The sequence below is a fragment of the Salvelinus fontinalis genome, chromosome 14 (genome assembly GCF_029448725.1).
Source record: "Salvelinus fontinalis isolate EN_2023a chromosome 14, ASM2944872v1, whole genome shotgun sequence".
Classification (NCBI taxonomy): Eukaryota; Metazoa; Chordata; class Actinopteri; order Salmoniformes; family Salmonidae; genus Salvelinus; species Salvelinus fontinalis.
The window spans coordinates 52,943,391-52,960,107 of record NC_074678.1 but is presented as its reverse complement, the minus strand read 5'-3'; positions in this window follow the sequence as shown (position 1 = coordinate 52,960,107).

Below are 16,717 nucleotides of genomic sequence, written 5' to 3'. Positions count from 1 at the left end.
GCTCATTCATCACATAAAATCACTGATATTGCCAACTACATTAATTACTTTTTCCAAGATAAGCAGACTTAGTAAGTATGACATGGCAGCAGCAAATGCTGACACTACAAATCCAAGTATATCTGACGAAATTATGAAAGACAAGAGTTGTACTTTTGAATTCCGTAAAGTAGTAAAAAAAGAATTGTCTATCAACAATGACAAGCCATCGGGGTCTGACAATCTGGATGGAAAATTACTGAGAATAATAGTGTACGATTTTGCCACTCCTATTTGCCACATCTTCAATTTAAGCCTACTAGAAAGTGTGTGCCCTCAGGCCTGGAGGGAAGCTAAAGTCATTTCGCTACCCAAGAATAGTAAAGCCACGTTTACTGGCTCAAATAGCCGACCAATCAGCCTGTTAACAACCCTTAGTAATTGTATGGAAAAAAATTGTGCTTGACCAGATACAATTCTATTTCATAGTAAACAAATTGATAACAGACTTTTAGCACCCATATAGAGAAGGACACTCAACAAGCACAGCACTTACATAAATGACTGATGATTGACTGAGAGAAATTGATGATAAAATGAATGTGGGGGCTGTCTTGTTAGACTTCGGTGCAGCTTTCGACATTATTGCTGTTAGAAAAACTGATGTGTTTTGGCAATACACCCCCTTGTAATGGCTTTCTTCCTGGGATGAAGGAGAGGACCAAAATGCAGCGCATTTAGTGTTCAACATGTTTAATAAAGAATGACAATAACGTGAACACTATACAAACTACAAAATAACAAACATGAAAACCGAGACAGTCCTATCTGGTGCAGAACACAAACACAGAGACAGGAAACAACCACCCACAACACAAAACAAGCCACCTATATATGATTCTCAATCAGGGACAACGATTGACAGCTGTCTCTGATTGAGAACCATATTAGGCTGAACACAGAAACAGACGAACTAGACACACAACATAGAATTCCCACCCAGCTCACGTCCTGACCAACACTAAACAAGCAAAACACATAAGAACTCTGGTCAGGACGTTACACCCCTGCTATAATGTGGATAAAGAGTTACTTGTCTAACAGAACACAGAGGGTTTTCTTTAATGGAAGACTCTCAAACATAATCCAGGTAGAAGCAGGAATTCCCTAGGGTAGCTGTTTAGGCCCCTTGCTTTTTATCAATCTTTATTAACGACATGCTTTGAGTAAGGCCAATGTGTCTATGTTTGACTCAACACTATACACTACAGCGACTGAAATGACTGCAACATTTAATTAACAAGGAGCTGCAGTTAGTTTCGGAATGGGTAGCAAGGAATAAGCTCGTCCTAAATATTTCCAGAACTAAAAGCAATGTATTTGGGACAAATCATTCACTAAACCCTAAACCTAAACTACATCTCGTAATAAAATGTGGATATTGAGCAAGTTGAGGTGACTAAACTGCTTGGAGTTATCCTGGATTGTAAACTGTCATGGTCAACACGTATTGATACCACAGTAGCTAAGATGGAGAGAAGTCTGTCCATAATAAAGCGCTGATGTGCATTCTTAACAACACTATCAACAAGGTAGGTCCTACAGGCCTTGGTTTTGTCACACCTGGACTACTGTTCAGTAGTGTGGTCAGATGCCACAAAGAGGGACTTGGGAAAATTGCAGTTGGCTCAGAACAGAGCAGCACGGCTGGCCGTTAAAAGTACAGGAATAGCTAACATTAACGGCATGCAAGTCCATTTCTCATTGCTCAAAGTGGAGGGGAGATTGACATCATCATGACTTGTTTTCGTAAGAGGTCTTGACAAGATGAAGGTCCCGAGCTGTCTGTTTAAAATACTAGCACAAAGCTCGGACACCACATGCAAACCCCACAAGACATGCAACGAGAGGTCTCTTCACAGTCCTCAAGTCCAGAACAGATTATGGCAGGCGCACAGTAATACATAGAGCCATGACTAGATGGAACTCTATTCCACATCAGGTAACTGATGCAAGCATTAGAATCAGATTTAAAAAGCAGATAAAAAGACACCTTATGGAACAGGTGGGACTGTGAGGTAACACAAACATAGGCACAGACGCATGCATACACACCCATGATAACATACGCACTTGACACACATACACATGGATTTTGTTGTAGATAAATGGTAGTGGAGTATGGGCCTGAGGGCACACACTTAGTGTGTTGTGAATTCTGTAATGAATGTAATTGTGATGTTTTTTAAATTGTATAACTGCCTTAATTCTGCCGAACTCCAGGAAGAGTAGCTGCTGCCTTGCCAGCAGATAATGGGGATCCATAATAAATTGAAATACAAATACCATGAGGAAAATGGTGACTTTAAAACAGTTACAGGGTTTGATGGCTGTGATTGGAGAAAACTGAGGATGGATCAACAACATTGTAGTTACTCCACAATACTAACCTAATTGACAGAGTGAAAAGAATGAAGCTTGGACAGAATAAAAATATTCCCAAAACATGCACCCTGTTTGCAACAAGGTGCTAAAGTAATACTGCAAAAAATGTATCAAAGCAATTCACTTTTTGTCCTGAATACAAAGTGGATTTGCCTTTGAGTACAAAGGCAAATCCAATGCAACACATTACTGATTACCATTCTCCATATTTTCAAGCATAGTGGTGGCTGCATCATGTTATGTGTATGCTTGTAATAATTACGGACTGGGGAGTTTTTCCAGGTTGAAAAATAAACTTAATGTAGCTAAGCACAGGAAACATCCTACAGGAAAACCTGGTTCAGTCTGCTTTCCACCAGACACTGGAAGATGAATACCCATTTCAGCAGGACAACAGCCTAAAACACGAGGCCAAATCTACACTGGAGTTGCTTACCAAGACGACATTGAATGTTGCTGAGTGGACTAGTTACAGTTTTGACTTAAATCGGCATGAAATCTATGGCAAGACTTGAAAATGCTACCAAGTCAACTTGACTGAGCTTGAATAATTTTTTAAGAATAATGTACAAATATTGTACAGTCCAGGTGTGCAAAGCTCTTAGAGACTTACCCAAAAAGGTGAAAGGTGATTCTAACATGTATTGACTCAGGGGTGTGAATACTTATATAAATGAGATATTCCTGTATTTAATTTTCAAAACAATGTTAACAATTTTAAACATGTTAAACATGTTTTAAGTTTGTCATTATGGGATATTGCTTGTATATTTAATGTAATTTGAATTCAGGCTGTAACAATTGAAAAAAAAAAACATAAATCAATGAGTATGAATATTTTCTGAAGGCACTTTATGTGTCCTACTTCACACATGTACAAGTGCGTATTAAAATACATGTGTGAATTGGAAATTATTGTTTGCATATTCCAACTGTCCCTGAGACACCCTCAGAGAGTGCGATTACAGTCTGCCATTATCAATGGCGACCCTGGAGCAATTCGTGTTAAGTTCCTTGCTAAAGGGGACATTAACTGTTTTTTTTCACCTTTCTCGGCTCAGGGATTCAAACTATCAACCTTTTGGTTACTGGCCCAATACTTTAACCACTAGGCTATCTTGTTGGGCCAGTAGACAAAAGGTTGTTAGCCTATTGTAACGGCACCACAGTGTAGAAAAATATGCTGCATGCTGTGTTCAGGGGTAAATGCTAGTTAGCCATTGCCTTAGATAATAATAATAATAGATAATAATGGGAGTATTGTTTATAACCACAGATGCCAATCTAGCCAGCTGTAGAATGTTACTGATAATCAGACCAATCTACTGTTTAAAAACATTGGATAGTAATTGTTCTGTGGATATTGTGCTCAATAATATACTATTAGTTTATTTTTGACTAAGGCAGGTAAACTACACATTAGGATCTCATTGAATATTCTTGGACTATTTATTGCCGTTCAAATTATAACTGTCAATTCCATGACATACTGAATCATTCGCTTACTATACAGTGCATTCGGAAAGTATTCAGACCCCTTGACTTTTTCCACATTTTATCACAGTGCAGCCTTATTCTAAAATTGATTAAATAAATAGAAAATCTTCACCAATCTACACAAAATACCCCATAATAACAAACTGTATTTTTTTTTAATCTGAAATACCTTATTTACATAAGTGATCAGACCCTTTCACTATGAGACTCGAAATTGAGCTCAGGTGCATCCTGTTTCCATTGATCATCCTTAAGATGTTTCTACAACTTGATTGGAGTCCACTTGTGGTAAATTAAATTGATTGGACATGATTTGGAAAGGCACACACCTGTCTCTATAAGGTCCCACAGTTGTCAGAGCAAAAACAAAGCCATGAGGTCGAAGGAATTGTCCGTAGAGGTCCAAGACAGGATTGTGTCGAGGCACAGACTAGGGAAGGGTATGAAACATTTCTGCAGCATTGAAGGTCCCAAAGAACACAGTGGCATCCATCAATCATAAATGGAAGAAGTTTGGAACCACCAAGACTCTTCCTAGAGCTGTCTGCCCTGCCAAACTGAGCAATCGGGGGAGAAGGGCCTTGGTCAGGGAGGTGACCAAGAAACCGATGGTCACTCTGACAGAGCTCTAGAGTTCCTCGGTGGAGATGGCAGAACCTTCCAGAAGGACAACCATCTCTGCAGCACTCCACCAATCAGGCCTTTATGGTAGAGAGGCCAATTGGAAGCCACTCCTCAGTTAAAGGCACATGACAGCTCACTTTGACTTTGCCAAAAAGAACCTAAAGACTCTCAGACCATGAGAAACAAGATTGTCTGGTTTGATGACAGCAAGATTGAACTCTTTGGCCTGAATGCCAAGCGACACGTCTGGAGGAAACCTGGCACCATCCCTACGGTGAAGCATGGTGGTGGCAGTATCATTCTGTGGGGAAGTTTTTCAGCAGCGGGGACTTGGAGACTAGCCAGGATCAAGGGAAAGATGAATGTGGCAAAGTACAGAGAGATTCATGATGAAAACCTGCTCCAGAGTGCTCAGGACCTCAGACTGGGGCGTAAGTTAACCTTCCAACAGGACAACGACCCTAAGCACACAGCCAAGACAATATATGAGTGGCTTCGGGACAAGTCTCTGAATGTCCTGAGGGGCCCAGCCAGAGCCCGGACTTGAACCCGATCAAACATTTCTGGAGAGACCTGAAACGAGCTGTGCATCGACGCTCCCCATCCAACCTGACAGAGATTGAGAGGATCTGCAGAGAGGAATGGAAGAATCTCCCCAAATAAGGTGTGCAAGGCTTGTAGCGTCATTCCCAAGAAGACTCAAGGTTGTAATCGCTGCCAAAGGTGCCTCAACAAAGTACTGAGTAAAGGGTCTGAATACTTAAGTAAATGTAATATTTAAGTTTTTTATTTTTTATATATATATTTTACAGATTTTGCGTGTAGATGGGGAAAAATAACAATTTAATCACATTTTAGAATAAGGCTCAAACCGATCAAAATCTGGAAAAAGTCAACGGGTCTGAATCATTTCCGAATGCACTATCTGGCTTATATGATTATGATAGTCCTAATGCTTCTTGACAGTGTCATACATTTTATTTTCTTATACCAAGTAAAGTGACACAGGATGGTCATAGTTGTACTGTAAAGAATTAACTACAACAACAAATTATTTAATAAACAAACTTTCAAACGAAAGGAAACTTTCTGGCAGGGAAAAACACTTTTGAATCAATGTGGGTTTTGATACTCTTATGTGGTTGTCATATCCAGCCATAAAATAATGCAATATATAGTAACTGTCATGTTTTGTCATTTGATTATCATGTCTTGTCCCTGTGCTTCCCTTCCATTTGTCTCCCTCTGCTGGTCTTAGTAGGTTCTTTCCCTCTTTCTATCCCTCTCTCTTCCCCTCCCTATCTTTCTCTCTCGCTCTCTCTCTATCGTTCCGTTCCTGCTCCCAGCTGTTCCTCATTCTCCTAACTACCTCATTTAATCTTTCACACCTGTCCCCTATTTTGCCCTCTGATTAGAGTTCCTATTTCTCCCTCTGTTTTCCGCTTCTGTCCTTGTCGGATCTTCGTTTGATGTTAGCTGTTCTGTGTCCTGGTTCTGCCCTGTCGTGTTTTTTGCCTTCAACAGATGCTGCGTGTGAGCAGGTGTCATCTAAGGCACAGGTGTCAAACTCATTCCACGGGGGGCCGAGTGTCTGCGGGTTTTCACTCCTCCCTTGTACTTGATTGATGTATTAACATCACTAATTAGTTAGGAACTCCCCACACCTGGTTGTCTAGGGCTTTATTGAAAGGAAAAACCAAAAACCTGCAGACACAAGGCCCTCCTTGGAATGAGTTTGACACCCCTGATCTAAGGTATATCCTGGAGTACCGTTTTGTTTAAGACTGGAATAAAGACTCTGTTTTTGTTAAGTCGCTTTTGGGTCCTCATTCACCAGCATAACAGTAACAGCCAAAAGTTAGGACATTCCTACTAATTCCAGGGTTTATATTTATTTTTACAATTTTCTACATAGTAGAATAATAGTGAAGACATCAAACCTGTGAAATAACACACAATCACTTGTTGGCTGCTTTTCCTTTACTCTGCGATCCAAATCTACTTTGTGCATGACACATTTTCCCACAATTGTTTACAGACCGTATAATTCACTGTATCACAATTCCAGTGGGTCAGAAGTTACCATACACTAAGTTGACTGTGTCTTTAAACAGCTTGGAAAATTCCAGAAAATGATGTCATGGCTTTAGAAGCTTCTGATAGGCTAATTGACATCATTTGAGTCAATTGGAGGTGTACCTGTGGATGTATTTCAAGGCCTACCTTCAAACTCAGTGCCTCTTTGCCTGACATCATGGGAAAATCTAAAGAAATCAGCCAAGACCTCAGAAAAAAAATTGTAGACCTCCACAAATCTGGTTCATCCTTGGGAGCAATTTCCAAACGCCTGAAGGTACCACGTTCATCTGTATAAACAATAATACGCAACTATAAACACCATGGGACCACGCAGACGTCATAGGAGACACGTTCTGTCTCCAAGAGATGAACGTACTTTGGTGCGAAAAGTGAAAATCAATCCCAGAACAACAGCAAAGGACCTTGTGAAGGTGCTGGAGAAACAGGTACAAAAGTATCTATATCCACAGTAAAAAGAGTCCTATATCGACATAACCTGAAAGGCTGCTCAGCAAGGAAGAAGCCACTGCTCTAAAACCGCCATAAAAAAAGCCAGACTACGGTTTGCAACTGCACATGGGGACAAAGTTTGTACTTTTTGGAGAAATGACCTCTGGTCTGATGAATCAAAAATAGAACTGCTTGGCCATAATGACCATCGTTATGTTTGGAGGAAGAAGGGGGAGGCTTGCAAGCAGAAGATCACCATCTCAACCGTGAAGCACGGGGGTGGCAGCATCATGTTGTGGATGTCCTTTGCTGCAGGAGGGACTGGTGCAGTTCACAAAATAGATGGCATCATGAGGATGGAAAATTATGTGGATATATTGAAGCAACATCTCAAGACATCAGTCAGGAAGTTAAAGCTTGGTCGCAAATGGTTCTTGACAAACGGACAATGACCCCAAGCATACTTCCAAAGGTTGTGGCAAAATGGCTTAAAACTTCTTATGGCTGGGTGGCAGTATTGAGTAGCTTGGATGAATAAGGTGCCCAGAGTAAACTGCCTGCTACTAAGGCCCAGAATCTAAGATATGCATATTATTAGTAGATTTGGATAGAAAACACTCTGAAGTTTCTAAAACTGTTTGAATGATGTCTGTGAGTATAACAGAAGTCATATGGCAGGCAAAAACCTGAGAAAAAAATCCAACCAGGATGTGGGAGATCTGAGGTTTGTAGTTTTTAAACTTTTTGCCTATCCAAGATACAGTGTAAATGGGGTCATATTGCACTTCCTACGGCTTCCACTAGATGTCAACAGTCTTTAGAACCTTGTTTGAGGCTTCTACTGTGAAGTGGGGGAGAATGAGAGCTGATTGAGTAAAAGGTCTGCCAGAGTGCCATGAGCTCATTCAGGCGTGCTCCTGTGAGAGGTAGCTGCGTTCCATTGCATTTCTGAAGACAAAGGAATTCTCCGGTTGAAACATTATTGAAGATTTATGTTAAAACATCTATACATCGTTAGACATGTTTCTACGAACTGTAATGGAATTGTTTTACTTTTCGTCTGGCCTGCGCATCGTGAATTTGGATTTGTGAACTGAAGGCGCGAACAAAAAGGAGGTATTTGGACATAAATTATGGACTTTATTGAACAAAACAAACATTTATTGTGGAACTGGGATTCCTGGGAGTGCATTCTGATGAAGAGCATCAAAGGTAAGTGAATATTTATAATGCTATTTCTGACTTCTGTTGACTCCACAACATGGCGGGTATCTTTATGGCTTGTTTTGGTGTCTGAGCGCCGTACTCAGATTATTGCATGGTGTGCCTTTTGTTAAAGTTTAAAAAAAAATCTGACACAGCGGTTGCATTAAGGAGAAGTTTATCTAAAGTTCCATGTATAATACTTGTATCTTTTATCAATGTTTATTATGAGTATGTCTGTAAATTGATGTGGCTCTCTGCAAAATCACCGGATGTTTTGGAGGCAAAACATTACTGAACATAACGCGCCAATGTAAACTAAGATTTTTGGATATAAATATGAACTTTATCGAACAAAACATACATGTATTGTGTAACATGAAGTCATCTGAAGATCATCAAAGGTTAGTGATTAATTTTGTCTCTATTTCTGCTTTTTGTGACTCCTCTCTTTGGCTGTGTTTTTCTGTGACTAGGTACTGACCTAACATAATCAGATGGCTGTGCTTTTGTCGTAAAGCCTTTTTGAAATCGGACACTGTGGTGGGATTAACAACAAGTTAATGTTTAAAATGGTGTAAAATACTTGTATGTTTTAGGAATTTTAATTATGAGATTTCTGTTGTTTGAATATGGCGCCCTGCACTTTCACTGGCTGTTGTCAAAACGATCCCGTTAGCCCGTCTCATCCATGAGAGGTTTTAAGGACAACAAAGTCAAGGTATTGGAGTGGCAATCACAAAGCCCTGACCTCAACCCGATTGAAGATTTGTAAACCAACCTGAAAAAGCGTGTGCGAGCAAGGAGGCCTTACAAACCTGACAGTTACACCAGCTCTGTCAGGAAGAATGGGTCAAAATTCACCCAACTTATTGTGGGAAGATTGTGGAAGGCTACCAGAAACGTTATGCCATGCAAACACTAATTGCGTGTATGTAAACTTCTGACCCACTGGGAACATGATGAAAGAAATAAAACTGAAATAAATCATTCTCTCTACTATTATTCTTATATTTCACATTCTTAAAATAAAAATGGTGATCCTAACTGGCGTAAAACAGGGAATTTTTACTAGGATTAAATGTCAGGAATTGTGAAAAACTGAATTTGGCTAAGGTGTATGTAAACTTATCACTTCAACTGTATAAACTAACCAAAAAAAGAAACGTCCTCACTGTCAACTGCATTCATTTTCAACAAACTTAACATGTGCAAATATTTGAATGAACATAACAACATTCAACAACAGACATAAACAGAACAAGTTCAAAAGACTTGGGACTAACAGAAATGGAATAATGTGTCCGTGAACAAAGGGGGAGTCAAAATCAAAAGTAAGTCAGTATCTGGTGTGGCCACCAGCTGTGTTAAGTACTGCAGTGCATCTCCTCCTCATGGACTGCACCAGATTTGCCACCCCACTCTTCCAGCCACCCGGACAGCTGACGAAACTGAGGAGTATTTTAGTCTGTAATAAAGCCTTTTTGTGGGGAAAACCTCATTCTGATTGGCAGGGGCTAGCTCCCCAGTGGGTGGGCATATGCCCTCCCAGGCCCACCCATGGCTGCAACCCTTTCCAGTCATGGGAAATCCATAGATTATGACCTAATTAATTCCTTTCAATTGACTGATTTCCTTATATGAACTGTAACTCAGTAAAATCGTTGAAATTGTTGCATGTTGCGTTTATATTTTTGTTCAGTATAGAAGACAGAGACAGGACAGTACAGGTGCATCAAAGCTGGGACCAAGAGACTAAAACACAACTTCTATCTCCAGGTCATCAGACTGTTAAATAGTCACCACTAGCTGGCATCTGCCCAAAACCCTGCCCTAAATTTTGTCACTGTTTACTGCCATGACTTGCCCTTTTGGGTGATCGCCCCCCTCTCTGTCTCTCTCACCACAGTCTTATGACAGTCGTAAATACTGAAAACTCTCTCTCCCACTCTGCAGAAATGGAAGTTAAAAATCCCTTTGATACCATAGAGAAAGACTTTGCAGTACGGTAACATAAAAATGTGGAATAATGAAACAATATTTCTGGAATCCAAACAGTTGGAAGGGTCCATGGGTACTTAAAGAACAATTATGTCAGATCAATTTATGTTTTGGGATCTCATTAAGAACGATATAACAACATAACTGTATCTCTGAATGTGTATATTTCCCAGTTGTCAGGTTTACATCCAAATGTTGTGGAACTTACAGGATTAAATATGAAACTATTTGTGAGAAGATGAAATGTGATGTTAGCCTTCTAAATGAGAAAATGGTTTGTCATGTAAAGTTTATCGAGTCAGTAATCACGCCCACGTGAGCACAGACATTATGCCAAACGTAATGGAACACCCTTTTTCCCCAAGTGCTTAAAAGGACCCGCTGAAGAACTCTATTGACCAGTAAAATGCAGCACCAGCTGAATAGGTTACAAATGGTTAAGAAAACAACAAGACTAGAGACCAAGCAGGCGGACGGTGTTGAACTGGACGTCACAAATGGTTAGACTCTATGAGACCAGAAAAACGTGGAGAGTGGCTGCACTTTGAAATGGTTAGAAACGCTGAAACTCTCTCTCTCGAAGAAGAAGAAAACTACACAGGAACATTCAGTCTGCAGCTGTTTAAGTACTTTAGTCTGGTAACCACCAGGTTATACGTTGAAAGATCCATTCTAACGAACACATCCTCTGGAAGATCCATTCTCACAGACACTCCGAAACCATGGTGACATGGTGATCTCTGGTGGACAACCGGAGACTTACACAACCAGAGATTTTCTGTCAAATTACTCCCTGTAGATGGATCAATTGTTTTCAACAGAGAGACAGAAAAGACATACACATGTAAATATGTACATTGCAATTCTTTCGAATGAGCGGCCGTTCACGTGCAAAGTATTCACATTTCCATGAGCATAATTATCAGCTGTATGTACGTTAGGAACATTCAATCTGGATGGTGCCGGAGGGGAGGGCTGCCGTCTTATCGGCTCTTAACCAGCCATGCTATTTTTATTGGTTTTTTGCGTTGTTCGAAACTTGTTTTGTACATAATGTTGCTGCTACCGTCTCTTATGACCAAAAAGAGCTTCTGGACATTACTGGGATTACTCACCTCAAATTGGATGATGAGTTCTTCTTCAATGAGTCAGACGTGAGGGATATACTACAGACACCCGAACAGGGCCACATCCCTGTGATTCATTGGAAAGGAAAAAGCAGGTTTCGAAGAAAGAGATCAGTACGCCTTGTAAGGATCAGGCGACGAGCGGCTAATCTGCCCTTGCCTTTCCATTCTGTTAGCTAACGTTCAATCACTGGAAAATAAATGGCATGAACTGAAAGCACGTATATCCCTCCAACGGGACATTCAAAACTAACATCTTATGTTTCACAGAGTCGTGGCTAAACAACGATATTTAGAACATACAGCTGGCGGGTTATACACTCTATCGGCAGGACAGAACAGCAGCCTCTGGTAAGACACGGTGCGGGGGCCTATGCATATTTGTAAACAATAGCTGGTGCACAATATCTAAGGAAGTCTCAAGGTTTTGCTCGCCTGAGATAGTGTGGTCTACAGCTTATCATGAGATCTTTCATCTTTATTTTTCTTGCTGTCTATATACAACCACAGACCGAGGCTGGCACTAAAACCACACTCAATGAGCTGAAAATCACCATAAGCAAACAGGAAAACAAACATCCAGAGGCGGCCCTCCTAGTGGCCGGGGACTTTAATGCAGGGAAACTTAAATCAGTTTTACCAAATTTCTGTCAGGGTGTTAAATGTGCAACCAGAGGGGCAAAAATTCTAGAGCACCTTTACTCCACACACAGAGACGCATACAAAGCTCTCCCTTGCCCTCCATTTGGCAAATCCGACCATAACTCTATCTCCCTGATTCCTGCTTACAAGCAGGAAGCACCAGTGACTTGGGCTATACAAAAAGTGGTCAGATGAAGCAGATGCTAAACTACAGGACTGTTTTGCTAGCAGAGATTGGAATATGTTCCGGGAACCATAAAACAGGCAAAGAGTCAATACAGGACTAAGATTGAATTGTACTACACTGGCTCCAACAGTCGTTGGATGTGGCAGGGCTTGCAAACTATTACAGACTACCAGACAAGCTAAATAACGTATATGCTCGCTTCGAGGCAAGTAACACTGAAACATGCATGAGAGCATCATGCATGAGAACATCGTAAGACCTTTAAACAGGCCATTGGACCAGACGGATTACCAGGACGTGTACTCCGAGCATGCGCTGACCAGATGGCAAGTGTCTTCACTGACATTTTCAACCTCTCCCTGTCTGAGTCTGTAATACCAACATGTTTCAAGAGGACCAACATAGTTCCTGTGCCCAAGAACACTAAGGTAGCCTGCCTAAATGACTACCAATCCGTAGCACTCATGACTGTAGCCATGAAATGCTTTGAAAGACTGGTCATGGCTCACATCAACACCATTATCCCAGAAACCCTAGACCCACTACAATTTGCATACTGCATCAACAGAACCACAGATGATGCAATCTCTATTGCAATCCACACTGCCCTTTCTCACCTGGACTAAAGGAACACCTATGTGAGAATGCTATTTATTGACAACAGCTCAGCGTTCAACAACATAGTGCCTTCAAAGCTCATCACCAAGCTAAGGACCCTGGGAACAAACACCTCCTTCTGCAACTGGATCCTGGACTTCCTGATGGGCCGCCTCAGGTGGTAAAGGTAGGTAACAACAGATCCGCCACACTGATCCTCAACACGGGGCCCCTCAGGGGTGTGTGCTCAGTCCCCTCCTGTTCTCCCTGTTCGCTCATGACTGCACGGCCAGGCACGACTCCAACACCATTATTGATCACTGACAATGATGAGACAGCCTATAGGGAGGAGGTCAGAGACATGAACGTGTGGTGCAAGGACAACAACCTCTCCCTCAACGTGATCAAGACAAAGGAGATTATTGTGGACTACAGGAAAAGGAGGACCGGGCACACTCCCATTCTCATTTATGGGGCTGTAGTGGAGCAGGTTGAGATTTTCAAGTTCCTTGGTGTCCACATCACCAACAAACGAACATGGTCCAAGCACACCAAAACAGTCGTGAAGAGGGCACAACAAAACCTATTCCCTCTCAGGAGACTGAACTTATTTGGCATGGGTCCTCAGATCCTCAAAAGGTTCTACAGCTGCACCATCGAGAGCATCCTGACGGATTGCATCACTGCCTGGTATGGCAACTGCTCGGCCTCCGACCGCAAGGCACTACAGAGGGTAGTGCGTACGGCCCAGTACATCACTGGGGCCAAGCTTCCTGCCATCCAGGACCGCTATACCAGGCGGTGTCAGAGGAAGGCCCTAAAAATTGTCAAAGACTCCAGCCACCCTAGTCATAGACTGTTCTCTCTGCTACTGCATGGCAAGCAGTAGCGGAGCGCCAAGTCTAGGTCCAAGATGCTTCTAAACAGCTTCTACCCCCAAGGCATAAGACTTCTGAACATCTAATCAAATTGCTACCCAGGCTATTTGGAATGCCCCCGCTACGCTGATGCTACTCTCTGTTATCTATGCATAGCCACTTTAATAACTCTACCTACGTGTACATAATTACCTCAATTACCTCGACACTAGTGCCCCCGCACATTGACTCTGTAACGGTACTACCTGTATATAGCCCCGCATTTGTTATTTACTGCTGCTCTTTAATTATTTGTTATTCTTATCTCTTAGTTTTTTTTGGTATTTTCTTAAAACTGCATTGTTGGTTAAGGTCTACACCTGTTGTTCGGCGCATGTGACAAATAAAATTTGATTTGATTTTAGTGGAATTCCTTTGTCACTCCCTTCCCTCTCTTTTGAATCCACCATTTTGTGTAACAAGCCGTCATATCGGTTTAGTCCACAAAGGACTTTTCATTGCATCATGTTAGTAACCAATGTATAATCTATGCTGTGTTTGTGTTTAAGTAATTCTGTTTGATTATTTAGTTAGTTAGTAAATAAATAATTAAGCCAATTTGAATGTCGCTGATTCATCATTTATGCTAGGGTTCGTGCACATTTCCAAGAGTTTTGCGACATTCAGAATGAGACTGAAGGTAAATAAAAATGAATTAATTGACCGTGACTGATGTGAGAGATAGATAGTAACTTGTTAAATAACTTTTCCCGTGGTGCCCCAGATTACTACTTAATTAATTCTTATGATTAATTTTATAGCGTAATAATTGGACGTGGTATGCAATTATTTTATAAAATAACAGTCAAACACATTAATGATAGTCAAGACACGTACCCTGCACCTTAAAGACTGTGGCCCTATGTACATAGTAATTGATCACTGGTCACTTTAATGTTTATATACTATTTTACCCACTTCATATGTACAGTCCATTCGGAAAGTATACAGACCTTGACTTTTTCAACATTTTTTTACATTACAGCCTTATTCTGAAATTGATTAAATTGTTTTTTTCCCCCTCATCAAGCTACACACAATACCCCATAATGACAAAGCAAAAACAGTTATTTTTTTGCAAATTTATTACAAATAAAACACTGAAATATCACATTTACAAAAGTGTTCAGACCCTTTACTCTGTACTTTGTTGAAGCACCTTTGGCAGTGATTACAACTTCGAGTCTTCTTGGATACAAGCTTGGCACACCTGTATTTGGGGAGTTTTCCCATTCCTCTCTGCAGATCCTCTCAAGCTCTGCCAGGTTGAATGGGGAGCGTCGCTGCACGGCCAAGCTATTTTCAGGTCTCTCCAGAAATGTTCGTTTAGGTTCAAATCTGGGCTCTGGCTGGGCCCCTCAAGGACATTCAGAGACTTGTTCGGAAGCCACTCCTGTGTTGTCTTGGCTATGTGCTTAGGTTTGATGTCCTGTTGGCTGGTGAATCGTCGCCCCAGTCGGAGTTCTCAAGCACTCTGGCGCAGGTTTTCATCAAGGATTGCTCTGTACTTTACTCAATCAATCCTGACTAGTATCCCAGTCCCTGCTGCTGAAAAAAAAACATCCCCACAGCATGATGCTGCCACCAACATGCTTCACCGTAGGGATGGTGCCAGGTTTCCGCCAGACGTGACGCGGGACATTCAGGCCAAAGAGTTCAATCTTGGTTTCATCAGACCAGATAATCTTGTTTCTCATGGTCTGAGAATGTTTAGGTGCCTTTTGGCAAACTCCTAGTGGGCTGTACATGTGCCTTTTACTGAGGAGTGGCTTCCGTCTGGCCACTCTACCATTAAGGCCTGATTGGTGGAGTACTGGGAGATGGTTTTAGGCTGGGTTTCTGTACTTTGATATCAGCTGATGTAAATACATTTGATTTGGCTGTCCTTCTGGAAGGTTCTCCCATCTCCGCAGAGGAACTCTGGAGCTCTGTCAGAGTGACCATCAGGTACTTGGTCACCTAACCTGACCAAGGCCCTTCTCCCCCGATTGCTCAGTTAGGCCAGGAGGCCAGGTCTACGAAGAGTCTTGGTGTTCCAAATTTCTTCCATTTAAGAATGATGGAGGCCACTGTGTTCTTTGGGACGTTCAATGCTGCCTCGGCGCTCTACAGACAATTCCTTCGACCTCATGGCTTCGTTTTTGCCCTGACATGCACTGTCAACTGTGGGACCTTATACGGACAGGTGTGTGCCTTTCTCAAATCATGTCCAATCAATTGAATGTACCACAGGTCAACTCGAAATCAAGTTGTAGAAACATCTCAAGTATGATGAATGGAAACAGGATGCACCTGAGCTCAATTTCGAGTCTCATACCAAAGGGTCTGAATACTTATGTAAATAAGGCATTGGTTTTTCAATTGTAAAACATTTGCAAACATTTCTAAAAACCTGCTTTCGCTTTGTCAATATGGGGTATTTTGTGTAGATTGAGGAAAATGTTTTATTTAATCCATTTTAGAAAAGGCTGTAATGTAACACAATGTGGAAAAAGTCAAGAGGTCTGAATACTTTCCAAATGCACTGTAAAAACCTTATTCTAGTCAAGGCTCATCCTATATAACTACTGCTGTACACACCTTCCCTATTCATCTACTGTCCACACTGTCCATACACAAGAAACATATACATTGAGCCAATCAGTTATGTTGTGACAAGGTTGGGGTGGTATACAGAAGATAGCCCTATTTGGTAAAAGACCAAGTCCATATTATTAGCTAAAATAAGCAAAGAGAAATGACAGTCCATCATTACTTTAAGACAAGGTCAGTCAATACGGAACATTTCAAAAACTTTGAAAGTTTCTTCAAGTGCAGTCGCAAAAACCATCATGTGCTATGATGAAACTGACTCTCATGAGGACCGCTACGGGAAAGGAAGACCCAGAGTTACCTCTGCTGCAGAGGATACGTACATTTGAGTTACCAGCTTCAGAAATTGCAGCCCAAATAAATGCTTCACAGAGTTC